Consider the following 14,550-nt stretch of genomic DNA (forward strand, 5'->3'; position numbering starts at 1 on the left):
AAACAAAGAAAAATGTATTGGTTCAAAACTCTACTGAAAAATTATATATACAATACCTCTACATGAGTATATGTGTGTAGTTTAAGTCTATATAACAAGAGACAGTGCCAGATAGGAAAAACCTCCCTTCAATTTGTCAGTCAGGGTAGACTGAAAAATTATATATACAATACCTCTACATGAGTATATGTGTGTAGTTTAAGTCTATATAACAAGAGACAGTGCCAGATAGGAAAAACCTCCCTTCAATTTGTCAGTCAGGGTAGTCCAAGAGACTCCCAAAATTATATAGGATATTGTCACAGCCCTTGATTGCCTTTCAGAACTTGAAGGGAGGACCCTATTGCTGGATACAGGACACTCTTTGGAGATAGGGCTTGTAGCAATGAAGCTGGAACTGACCTGGATGCCATCTCCCTGAGGGTAAGCTTTCATAGTTTTGGAGAACACTATGCAAGCTTCTAAGGGAGAACATCAATCAATGGTCCAAACCCAGCTTTAAAACCTAATGAATATAAAAATGACCATCACAGCAAACTATATTTGTGCCGTAGTGGTACTTTAATATTAGAGATAATCAACAGCTTCCAAATAGGGCTTAAATCCCACTAAATGGAAGGGAACACATATGTGGTACTGTAAACATAGTCAAATACATGTGACTGGAGAGGTCATACATCTAAGAAAAATCCATTAAGCTGTCACATCCCTAGACAAATGCAATTTCTTACTATGTGCTAAATATGGATCCTTATATTTACAGAGAAATATGCCCAGTCACCACTCATCATAGAAGCTTCTTTTGCAACAGACAGAGACTATTGCAGAATTCCACAACTGGTCACACACAGAATAAGTGTGAGATGCTCAACCGTAAGTGGTACATCTACAATGGAACTTCTGCACCTAAGGCTCAGAAACACAGTGGAACACATTGGGTAGAATGATTGCTAATGTATCTGTTAATTTGCATCAATGAATCTCCTTCATACAACAGAGTGCAATGAATACAAAAGGCCACAAATGGCCAAAGCACAGAGAATAAGAGTATGCAGATTATGTGTACCTAGATGGGAATCCTATATTAAACTTCACCCAACCAGGGTTCAGAGACCATTGTGGATGAGAGTGCAGAAAGATTGTGAGAGCCAGGAGAAGAGGTGCATGACCATATAAAAATAGAATCTTGAGGGTTCCTGGGACCTTGATCATATGAACCTACAATGATGTTGTCAGCCTGCACAAGACCAACACAAACTCAATCAGACAAAAATTCACCATAAAACTTGAGAAATGGGCAGAAAGCCTCAATCTTAGCCAAAGAACTATTTGCAGCTCGTTACTACAAGGTGAGGGAGATTTGATCTTCTTTAAGGGAAAGACACTAAAAAGGCTGATTACACCCCAGTAAATTAACTTGTACTAAGAGACATCTGAGTATATTAACTTGACTTGAAAGGCCTTAATATATATGACAGAATGCATGAAATCTGGTGGGGGTAGGTCTACAGAGGGTACAGATGGGGGAGTGGTATAAAGGTAATTAAAATGTTTTGTATGAAATGCACAAAAATTCAATAAAAACACAAAAATATGCATGATAATAGTATTATCATTGGAGAATAAAGTACTTGTTACTAACAAGTAGTTTTAAATGAGCATACTTGACTTAGGAAAAACTTAGAAAACATATAAGCATATAAGCACTTAAGAAAGAATAAAAATAAATTTATTTGCCACACACTGCTGGCCTTGAAGACCACTTGTGGTGGTTTAAGTAAGACTATTCCCCATAGTATTCAAACATTTTGTCCCCAGTTGGTGGTGCTGTTTTGAGAGGCCTTAGAAAGTTTGACAAAGCTGGAGGAAGCACATCACTACTGGTCGGCTTAGAGAGTTTTTAGCCTTACCAGATCTCCAGTCACTCTCTACTTCCTGTGCCTAACTAGTGATGTAGGACCCTGCTTTATGTTCCTGCTCTAACCATCTCCTGCCACCATACTTCCACACGATGATAGACTCTAATTCCCCTGGAACCATAAGCTCAAATAAACCCTTTTTTAAGGTCCCTTACTCAAGGTATTTTATAACAGCAACAGAAAAGTAACTAATTCAGAAACTGGCACCAGAGAGTGGGCTATTGGGTGTAAAGAACTTGACTGAGTGGAAGACTTTGGACGTTTGCACTAGAAAAGATGTTGATTGCTGTAAGTAGAGCTTAATGGACCATTATAGTAGGAGGCTGAAATAAAGTAGCGCTGAGAACTATGTAGTTCCTTAGGGAAATAAGGACTTAACAGCAAATGGAATATTTTGGCAGAGTCTGGCTACTGTTTCCTAACAACCTAAAAGCCTACCTGAAACTAAGTTAAAAAACGATGAATTAATTTCTTTGGTGGAGGAAATTTCAAGACAACCCTAGTTAGAAATGGTGGTGTGGCTATAAATGGTGAATACTATGCAAAGCCAAAGTGAAAAAGAGCAACTGGAGCAGAAAGAAAGCAGAATATACAATTTGCATTGAAAAATAGCACTAGAAAGATCAATGTTGGAACCAAGACCTGGGTTGAAGGAGGACATACTTTTGATAAGGAGATTAAAGTGATTAAGGAAAGGCCTAGAAATTTATACTTAAACATTGGAAACGGTGTGTCCAGGGCAAGACTACACCCAGCTAAGACTCGAACTTGAGAAAGAAAAATGCTGCAGGGGTTTTCTACTAGAAAAACACTACAGAGAAAAGTTGAGAAAGTGAATGAAGCATGCTGGAATCCATCCCAAACTTGCAGGAAAGTTTAACAGTGTCATTCACCTGGGCCTGGCTTTAGAGGCATGAAAGATGAAGTGTGACGGAGTTCAGCAGTTCTTCTTCTGCAGTTTCAGAGGGTCACCAAGGCCAGACAGCGTGCAGCAGGATCATCCCTACATAAAGAAAGCCCTCACAAGTCAAGAGGCCCTGATAGGCCATTGCATGAAGCTGTGAAAGTGAAGCTTAGTTGTCAGTGTAGACCCCCAAGAAGACTTTAAGATGCCAGAGCTATGAGACTTCTGCAAATGAGAACTGTATGCAGGGAGTCCTACCAATAGAGAAATGTATGTTGCATGCAGCAAAGCTGGAGGGACTGAGTGATCTAAGCCCTTTGGAAGTAAAATCCCAGAAGACAGACAAGGAGCTACTAGATTTGGTATTTTCCATGTTCATTTTCAGTTCTGTTTTGGTCCAGTATTTCCTCACTATATCCCTATTCCTCCCTTTTGGAATGGAAATATGTACTCAGTTCCATTATGTGTTGGAAGCATGTAACTTGTTTTTTATTTTACAGGAGTTTACAATTAAGAGATTGCCTTGAGTCTCAAAAGAGACTGTGAACTTTTGAATAGTATTAAGACTGATAAAGATTATGGTGGCTTTTAAGGTTGAACTAAATGTGCTTGCATTTTATGTGGTCATGAGACTATGGTAGCCAGGGAGTGGAATGTAGTGGTTTGAGATTGTTTCTCATAGGTTCCAAGTATTCTGACATTCTGTCCCCAAGTAGAGAAAGCACATCACTGGGGACAGGCTTAGAGAGTTCTTAAGCCTTGTCAATCCTCTCTTGTGTTCTGTGCCTGCTTGAAAATGTGAGAGTTTAGTTTCCTCTCCTCCTCCCATCACCTCTGCCACCATGCTTCCCCACCACAATGGACTGACTCTTGCCCCTTTTGAAGTATAAGATAAATAAGCTCTTTCTTTTATAAGTTCCCTTGGTCATGGTGTTTCTATCACAGCAACAGAAAAGTAACTTATACAATGACCTTGTTAAACAAACCATCCTTTCTAAATGCCAGATTGTATAGCAGATGTTGGTTTCCTGATATCTTTACTTACAGAAAGATACATAATTATCTTTTAATTTTCTGCTTAATTGCTTTATTTTCTTCTCTACTTGTTTTTTGCTTCCTTAAGGACTTTTATTCCTAATGTATAATACCCAATAACTTGTGTGAGCCATAACAGACATATATAAAAATTTGTTGAACTAACAATTGCAACATTATTTGTTCCCCTTTCTCTCCTTTCTGAATAAAATATATTTTAATCTAGCCCCCTGTCATTTTATGACACAGACTGGTGGAAAGCATGGTGAAGGAACAAGCCAAAAATGATTTGAGAACATTAACGGCTCCTTGGAGCCTTCACAGTGTGCAAACTGAAAGGACATGACTCTCAAAGAAGATCTTCAGAGAAAGGCAGAATGTGGTTTTTCAATGAGTTTTATATCTGTAAATGCATATATTTGATCCCCTCACCTCTTGAGTTAGTTGCTGTGCTTAATTAAATAATCACAGAGCAATAACAGAAAGAATGTCACATGGAAATGGGAAAATGAAGCCATATTGATAGTTAGGAGATGAGCTGATTGGCCCTGGCTACCAGATTTATCCTCTGTAAAATAATAATTATTGTCTTATCTATGAAGCAACAATCAGTAATAGAGAAAGGACTATCATTTCATTAAACAATTGCAATGCATTATTTATTTTCCACGTGTAAACTATGTGTTAAAGAAGAAAAACTCCTAACAAATTGTTCTGACCACCAAATGCTCCTTGAAGTAGATCTTCATAAAATATCTACTTCAAATATAATTATAGTTTTAGAAAGTGTCCTGGTTACATCTTACCAGAATAACACTTATAACTGTTTGTGCTTTAAAGACCTCAAGAGCAACTTTGAAGAAAATAGAGGGAAGAGACTGCCCCAAAATCACAACTAAGGTACCACTAGCTTCATTCATTATGCAGTTCCATTTACTTGGCATTTAGCAATGAGCCTTGATTGCCTGGCCACAAACATTGACAATACTTTCTTAATTTGGGGGATCCTAAAAACTAGTTTCCTCAATTTTAAGTTTCTATTTTTTATTTAGTTTTTTTATTTTCATTCAATATAATTTTGTGGATTTTAGATCTCCTTCCCAATTCACATTTCACCTTATTGCCCCTCACTCAATTTAATGTATATATAATCCCTACAGAGTCTTATTTGTGTCCTCAAACATCTGTCTGTGTAAGTCCATCCACTGGAGCCTGGTCCCATCCTTGAAAGAAACATTCTCTCCTCCTCTGAGCAGCCATCAGATGCCAAAAGTTCCTTAGTTTGGTATGGAATTTCTTACACACTTCCTCATGTCTATGCTGGGATTTTTTTGGTTTGAGCTTATACTGGTCTTGTGCATGGCTGCCACCATTCCTGTGAGTTCATGCGAGTAACTGTCTACCTGTCAGGAAGACTTTGCTGACTTCTAGTTATCCACCATCTCTGGCTCTTATAGTCTTTCCATCCCTTCTTCCAAATTATCCCTGAACCTTTGGAGACAGAAGTTTGGTATAGGTGTCCTATTCAGGGATAAGCACTCTACAGCCTCTTGTTCTCTGTACATTGACCAGTTGTGGGCTTCCATACTCACCTCAATTTAAAGTTCAAAATCTCATTCTCGTATGATAATAAAAATAAAGTAATAAATTGACAAGAAACTGTAGGAATTATCAATGACATAAAAATAATAAAAAATAAGTTTAGTTTCTAGAATACTCAGTCCAAGGGTCTTGGCTTTATTAGATATTAAGTATCTCTCAGGTTTTAGGACACTTTGAGTTCTAGCTTATCTGACTACAATAAAACTCTACTTTTCTGTCATTTTTTCAGAATGACTCTTTTACCTCCTTGCTGATCAAGCTGTAAATAAGAAGATTAAACATAGAAATTACCACTGTGCAAAACAGTGACATCACTTTATTGACACCCAGGAAGAAGCAGGAGCTCAGATGGAAATATAAAAAGAAGAGGGTCTTGTAAAAGATGGAGGCAGCCAGGTGTGAAGGGCAGTTGGAAAAGGTTTTGTGCCTCTCATTGGCACAGCAGATCCTCAGGATGTCAATGACAATGCAGATATAGGACACCAGGATGACCTCATTAATCAGGTTTTCCTGTAAAGGGTCTGGTAGAGTTCAAGGAAAAATCAGAAGTTCACATTCCTGTTTGCTTCCTTATGGTCATCCAACATCTCTGGTTCTTACACTCTTTCCACCCACTTTTCCACAATGGTCCCTGAGCCTTGGGTGGCAGAGGTTTGATATACGTGTTCTATTGCATTAGAGAGTGTGTTATAAATGTGTGATTTATAGCTGGACATCTCACATTTACTTATTCTCATTGTTTGATGAGTTGTGGAACTTTGTAATTTTCCCTGTCTGTGGTAAAAAAAAAAAAAAACAACTTATTTGATGATTAGTAAATGGTACAGTTGTCTGTAAATATAAGGCCCCATATTTATAATAACATATGAAATTAAAATGGATTAGATATGGGACAAAAGTAGGCCTTTCTCTAGGGTCTATGATCTATCCAGCCATGTGTATTTGGCTATGTTTACAGTATCACCCATGTGTTCACTCCCACTGAGCAGTCTTTAAGTCCAATTGAGAGTGATTGATTACTCCCAAGATAAAAGTGCCACTATTCCCAGGGGCAGATCTCTGCCATTTGGTAGTATAAAGCTGAGATATCAGCAGACTGCCAGAGTGCCTGTTCCAGCCTCCCTTTGGCATAGGGGCTGAGAAGTAGGCATAGAGGAAGGAGAAGAATTTCAGATTAATGATAAGATTATAGAAGAGTTTCCCAAAATTAAAAAAAAGACATCCCCATGCAAATACAAGCAGCACATAGAACACCAAAGAGACAGGACCAGAACAGAAACTCCCCATGACATATCATGGTAAAAACACTAAATGTACAGAACAAAGAGAGAATACTGAAAGCAACAAAAGAAAAACAAAAAGTCACAAACAAAGGAAAACCCATCAAAATTACAGCTGACTTACCAATGCAATCTATGAAAGCCAGAAGAGCCTGGACCAAGGTATCTCCAGTTCTACATGACAATAGATGCCAGTCCAGAATATTCTACCCAGCCAAAACATCTAATACAATTGAAAGGGAAAGAAAAATCCTCCATGACACAAATAGCCTGAAAGAATACATGTCCATGAAACCATCCCTTCAAAGAATACTTGAAGCAATACAAAGAGTGGCAAGAGAAATGACTATACCCCAGGAGCAACAAAAGAAAATAAATAAAGGTATAATTGAGGAAACACAAAATTAGACAATGAACACAAACCACAATCAAAATGATGGCAACCAATACACATCTTTCAATAATAACTTTAAATCAATGTACTGAACCCCCCCCCAGTCAAAATACACAGGCTAAGTGAATGAATTAAGAAACAAAATCCATCTTTTGCTGTCTGTAAGAAACCCATCTCACCTTCAAGGACAGGCACTGCCTCAAGGTGAAAGGATGGAAAAGAATATTCCAAGCAAATGGCACTAAGAAACAGCCAGGGGAAGCAATTCTAATATCTGACAAAATAGATTTCCAGGTAAAACTAATCAGAAGAGACAAGGAGGGTCACTTCATTCTAATCAGAGGAACAATTAACCAACAAGATATAATAATCCTGAACATATATGCACCAAACTCTGGTGCACCCAAATTCATAAAAACAACACAAGACTTTAGGACACAGATTAACCCCAACTCAGTAGTAGTAGGGGACTTCAATACCCCACTGTCTTCATTAGACAGAGCAAATAGACAAAGAATAAACAGACATCTGAATTAAACAATACCATACATCAAATGGACTTAACATATTTTGAATATTCCACCCAAGCACCAAAGAATACCCTTTCTACTCAGCACCCCATGGAACTTTCTCAAAAACTGACCACATGCTGGGGCACAAAACAAACCTCAACAAATACAAAAATATTGAAAGAATTCCATGCGTTCTATCAGACCACAATGCAATAAAGTTCAAAATCAGTCCTTGAAGAAGCCCTAGTCACTACAGGAACTCATGGCGATTAAACAACACACTCCTAAACAATGAGTGTGTCCAACAATAAATTAAGAAAGAAATAAAAGAATTCCTGGAATTCCATGAAAAGGACAATACAATACAACCAAACCTCTGGGACACTTTAAAAGCAGTCCTAAGAGGGAAGTTTATAGCTGCAAGTGCCTACATTAAAAAATTAGAAAGAACCCAAATAAATGACCTAACATTGCAACTCAAGACACTGGAAAGGCAAGAACAAATGAAACACAAACACAGCAGAAGAGAAGAAATGACAAAAATCAGAGCAGAAATCAATGAAATAGAAACAAAGAAAACAACACAAAGAATCAATGAATCTAAGAGCTGGTTCTTTGAAAACCTAAACAAGATAGACAGACCCTTAGCCCAGTTAACTAAAAGAAAGAAAGAGCAAATCCGAATCAATAAAATCAGAGATGAAAGGGGAAACGTCACAACAGACACCCAAAAGATACATTTTAAGGGAATATTTTAAAAACCTGTACTCTACTAAATTTGAAAATCTAAAAGAAATCTAAAATCATGGGAAACACCACAGTTAAACCAAGAAGAGATCAAAAGTTTAAACAAACCCATAACATACACGGAAATTGAAACAATAATACAAAGTCTCTGGACTAAAAAAAGCCCAGATACAGGTAGATTTACAGCAGAATTCTACCAGACATTTAAGGAAGACCTCCAACCAATACTACTTAAATTTTTCAAAAAAATAGAAACAGAAGGAGAACTCCCAAATTCCTTCTATGAAGCCAACATCACTCTAATTCCCAAACCAAGCAAAGGCACAACCAAAAAATAAAACAGTAGACCCATAACCTAAATGAACATAGATGAAAATATCCTCAAGGAAACTTGCAAACCACATACAGATGTACATCAAAAGCCCATGATCAAGTAGGCTTTATTCCAGAGATTCAGGGATTGTTCGATATATGCAAGTCAATAAATATCATTAATCATATAAATGGACCCAAAAACAAGAACCACATCCTCATCTCAAGAAATGCAGAAAGGGCTTTTGACAAAATCTGATATGCATTCATGATAAAAATTCTAAAGGGAATCAGACTGGAGGGAAAATACCTCAACATAATTAAAGCTATATACAACAAACCCACAGGCAACATTAAGCAAAATGGAGAAAAACTGGAAGCATTCCCATTAAAATCAGGAACCAGACAAGGATGTCCACTATATCCACTCCTTTTCAAACATAGTGCTTGAAACTCTTGCTAGAGCAATAAGACAAGAGATAAAAATTAAAGGAGTACTAATTGCAAAAGAAGAGGTTAAACCATCACTTTTGTGTGGACAATATGATGCTATAGCTAAGAGATGCTAAAAGTTCCATTAGAAAACTCCTAGAACTGATCAACACTTTGAGTATAGTGGCAAGTTATAAAATCAGTCTACAAAAATCAACGGTCTTTCTATATACCAATAACAAGCAATTGGAGAAAGAATACAGGGAAATGCTCCCATTCACAATAAATAAATAACTTGGAATAAACCTGACCAAAGACATCAAAGAGCTCTAAAATGAAATTTTTAAATCATTAAAGAAAAAAATTGAGGAAGACACCAGGAGTTGGAAGGAACTCCCATGCTCATGGATTGGAAGAATTAATGTTGTGAAAATGACCACCCTACCAAAAACAATGTATAGATTCAATGCAATCACAATCAAAATCCCCATGACATACTTCACAGAACTAGGAAAAACCATCCATAAATTTGTATGGAAGCACAAAAGACCCCGGATAGCCCAAGCAACCTTGAGCACAAAGAGCAACACTGAGGGGATAATGATAGCAGATCTCAAAGTGTATTATATAGCTGTAGTCATAAAAACAGTGAGGTACTGGCACAAAAATAGACACATAGATGAATGAATATCATTGAAGACTCAAACCTGAGTACATGCAATTTCAGCCACCTGATGTTTGACAAAGGTGCTGAGAACACACAATGGAGGAAAGATAGCATCTTCAACAAATGGTGCTGGCAAAACTGGATCTCCACCTGTAGAAGAATGAAACTAGATCCTTATCTTTTGCCTTGCACAAAAGTCAACTCCAAACAGATCAAAGACCTCAAAGTGAAACTAGAAACCCTGAAACTATTAGAAGAAAATATTGGCAGTAAATTACATGATATATGTGTAAGAAAGAATTTTCTAAATCGGACAGAAGTTGCTCAGGAATTAGATCAGCAGTTAACAAGTGGGACCTCATTAAACTAAATAGCTTCTGTACAGCAAAAGAAACACCCAAAAAAGTGAAGAGAAAACCCACAAAGTGGGAACAAATCTTCACCAGTGACACTTCTGAAAGAGATTTAACATCCAAAATATATAATGAACTCAAAAAACAAAGACTTGAGAAACCAAATGACCCAATTAAAAGATGGTCTAAAGATCTAAACAGAGAGTACTCAAAGGAAGAAATAAAGACAGCTAAGAAACATCTTTAAAAGTGTTCAACATCATTAATAATTAGGAAAATGCAAATTAAACTACCCTAAGGTTTCATCTTACCCCAGTCAGACTGGCTAGGATCAAGAGAACAAATAACAAGTGCTAGCAAGGATGTAGAGAAAGAGGAATGCTCAGTCACTGCTGATGGGATTGCAGACTCATGCAACCCCTATGGAAACAGTGTGGAGAGCTCTTAAAAAATTAAAACTGAGCCTACCATATGACCCGGTTATACCACTCCTCGGTATATACCCAAAGGACTCATCCTATTATAGAGACACTTGTACAAATATGTTTGTTAATGCTATTTTCACAATAGAAATGGAAGCAACCTAAGTGCCCCTCAGCTGATGAGTGTTTAACAAAAATGTGGTATACATAACAGAGTTCTACTTAGTAATAAAGAAAGATGAAATAATAAAATTTGCAAGTAAGTGGATGGATCTAGAAACTATTACGCTAAGTGATGTAACACAGACTCAGAAAAACAAAAGATGTATGTTCTCCATCATTTGTTGATCCTAGCACCAAATCCTTTTATATTCCATGTTCTTTTAATAAGATGACACTGTACAGCAGTCTCTTCTGTGTGAAAAAACTACCATCATCTCGACTTCAGCTGTGCCTGCTTGCTAAACATCATCAAAATTGGGCTTGTTAACAGTTGTGCTCCTTCATTAAAGGAGGGTCAAGCAAGGTCAGTGGACCCTCACTGGAGTATCCAGCCACTCTTCCCAGCCAGCTGTGTGTAATTTGTCTGTAATCATATATGGTCTCCTGGATTTGGGGAGGACCAAATTATATAATCTGGGGAAGGCTAGGAAGAGAAGTCTTGATCCATGCTGGGTAAAGGCTTTCCAGTGTGCATACCCCCAGGTCATTCATACACTTCAGCAACCCCTCAGTCATCTCTGTAAATAAGCTCAGTAAATTCATTGGTTTCCCAGGAAAACTTTAATCAAACATTGGTTTGACACTAGAACCTTAAAAGTGGATAAACATTGCTTAGTATCCCCAGGCCCCAGGAAAAGAATTCTCACAACAGATGGAAAATTTTATTAATATTATTAAATCTCATAATTATTTAAAAAAGAAAATGAGAATGTAAAAGACACTAAAAGGATATGGGAATGGCGATATTTTCCAAAATAGAACAAATAAGAAAGCCTAAGAAAGTGCTGAGGGTTTGTGTAGGTTTGCTATGATATATAAAGGATGAGACAAAAACTACCAAGTCTGTTAAACACTTTTGTTATTTTTATATCTTCTTTTAAGAGCTCTCTCTTCAAACTGATAGCTCACTTAAAAAATATTTTATTGAGTTTTTGTGCATTTCATGTAATACATCTTAATCAAATTTAGACCCCTTCCCCCATCTGTGCCAACCCAAATGCCCCTCACTGGATTTTATGCATTCTGTAATCTGGGTTAAGTCCTATCTGGTCAAGCGTTTGTACCCAGATGTCCTTCATCTACTGGAGTCTAGTCAGCGTATCTAGAGTCACTCCCTTAAAGACTATCTGCTCTCTGTCACCTGGCATAAATCAGTTGCTAATAGTTCATTGGCTAGAGTTGGGGACTGTTGCCCATTTCTCCAGTTCTATGCTGGATTTTTCTCTGATTAAGTCACATAGCCCATTTTTTAATTGGGTTATTTGTTTTATAAATTCTTTTTTTTTCAAAAAAGAATTTTTTTCTAAAACTTTTTTAGTTTTTTTTAAATATATATTCTGGAGTCCTCTATCTGATGTATGACTGTTGAAGATTTTGCTTGATTGATTGTGGGTTTTGTTTGTTTGCTTGTTCAGATTTTACATTGAGGTCTTTGATTCGTTTGGAGTTTGACTTTAGTTCAGGGGGATGAATACAGGCCTAATTTCATTCTTCTACATGTGGATTCAGTTTGGTTAGGGAAGTTGGATAGAGGTATTCAATTCAGGAAAAATAAATCTACAGTCTCTTATTCCCTGAACATTTGCCAGTTGTATGTTTCTGTGTTCATCACTATCTGGTACATGAGGATGCTTCTGTGGTAAGAATTGAGAGATGCATTAATCTGTGGGAATAGCAATAAGTCATTAGGAGTCACATTAATACTATGTCTATCTAGCAAAGTAATAGTATTAGGCTCTCCCCCATGGCCTGTGGTCTATCTAGTCACATCACAGAAGAGAAACAGCAGGAAGGGAAGGGAAGGCAAAGAGAGGGTTAGGAGAAGGTGGTTATGAACAAAGTTCATTAAATACATGTACAAAAAGGTCAAAATAAAGCCCATCATTTTGTACAATGGATATTTGCTAATTAAATTTTAAAACTTTTTATTGATTCTCTGAAGATTTCATACAATGTATTTTGATCATATCTATCGCCTCTCCCCCATCTCCTCCCAGATGAACCTCCACCTCCCTACCCACCCAAATTTTTTTTATTTTATTTATTATTTTTAATATGTATGTATGTGTGTATTGCCTGCATGTAGGTAAGTGCACCCGTGTCATGCAATGCCCACGGTGGTCAGAAGAGGCTGTCAGAGCCCCTGGGACTGGAGTTACACACAGTTGTTAGCTGCCATGCGGGTGCTGGGATTCAAACCCAGGTCTTCTGCAAGAACAACCAGTGTTCTTTACCACTGAGCATTCTCTCCAGTCCCTCACCCAAATTATTTTAAAAAATTAAGTCTGGTTTGTGTTGCCCAAACACACTGTAGTGTGGGTCCAACCCTTGGTGTGTGGCCAGCCTACCAGGAGTCACACAGCCACACTCTTAAAGAAAACTGACTCTCCCTCTTCCAGAAGCTATCAATTGTCACAAGTAGCTCTGAAGCTATGGGACTTTGTGCCCACATCCCATTTCCATGCTGATAATTCTGTCTGGTCATAGCCTGTACAGGTCTTGTACATGCGGTTACAGCCTCTGTGTGTTCATATATGCAAATGCCCTCTTGTGCCCAGAATTTTATTTTCCTTAAGAGCTGAATAGTATTCCACTGTGTAAATATACCACATTTTCTTTATCCATTGATCAGTTGATGGATATCTAAGTTGTTTCCATTTCCTGTTTATTGTGAATAGAACAGCAATGAACATGGATGAATAGTTTCTTCAGTAATGTCCTATGCAGTAGGAGTCCTACAGGAATATGCCCAAGAGTGGTATGAGTAGATCATATGTAGACCTATTTTTAGCTTTTTGAAGAAGCTCCATACTGATTTATATAGTGGCTGTACCAGTTCACACACCCATTAGCAGTGAATAAGTATTCCCCCTTTCCCAGTTCAACATTGCTGTCATTTTTTATAATTTAATTTTTTTATTATTTTTCTCTTTTTTCCTAATTTTTATTTTTTGTGCATTTCATCAATAGATCTTAATTTAAATTATATTTCTCCCTCCTTCCCACCTCCATAGTCCCCAACCAGATTTCAGATTTCTGTCATATATGTTAAGTCCTATCCTATAGTCTGATTTGTATCCCCAAATGTGCTTTAGTGTGGGTTCATCAGCCCACTCAGCCCACCAAGAGTCCCATGCCTGTAAGATACTGTCTCTCCAAGTAAATAAGAAACAATTCACTAGGAAATTGTTTTTTTTGTTTTTCTAATTGCTGTGAGAAAATACCTGACAGAAGCAACTTAAGGACGAAACAAAAGTGATTTAAGGAAAAAAAATATTCTTTTCCATTTATTGTTTGATTGTGCAGTTCCTCCTGTTGGGGAAGTCCCGCTGGTGGGAACATGAAGCAGCTGATCACATTGTATCCACAGGAAGCAGAGAGAACAGAAATGAATGATGATGCAGACCTTGCTTTCTCCATTTTTATTCAGTCTAGGACCTCAGCCTATGGAATGGTGTCACCCACACTGAGGAATGGTCTTCCCTAGTCAGTTAGATGTCTCTGGAAACATGGGAAACATCCTCAAAAACCCTCCCAGAGATGTGCTTCTTAGAGGATTCCAGATCTTGGAAGTTAACAAAGAAGATTAACCATCACAGAAACAGATAAAAGAAAAAAAAAAGAATTCAAAGTAAATGATGTACAAAAGAACAGCTATATTTAGTAATAAGCATTCCACACAAATGTCAGAGCTTACATATAACATAAATAAATGTAATATAGGTACAAAAAAGCATAATTTTATATCA

The 14,550-nt window shown here is 37.3% G+C and overlaps 1 pseudogene; it reads right to left on the minus strand.

Moving 5' to 3' along the window:
* Positions 1-14,550, minus strand: part of LOC103736672 — a 38,767-nt pseudogene that overhangs the window by 17,714 nt on the left and 6,503 nt on the right.

This window comes from Nannospalax galili, unplaced genomic scaffold (genome assembly GCF_000622305.1).
Source record: "Nannospalax galili isolate Female #2095 unplaced genomic scaffold, S.galili_v1.0 scaffold337, whole genome shotgun sequence".
NCBI classification, from domain to species: domain Eukaryota; kingdom Metazoa; phylum Chordata; class Mammalia; order Rodentia; family Spalacidae; genus Nannospalax; species Nannospalax galili.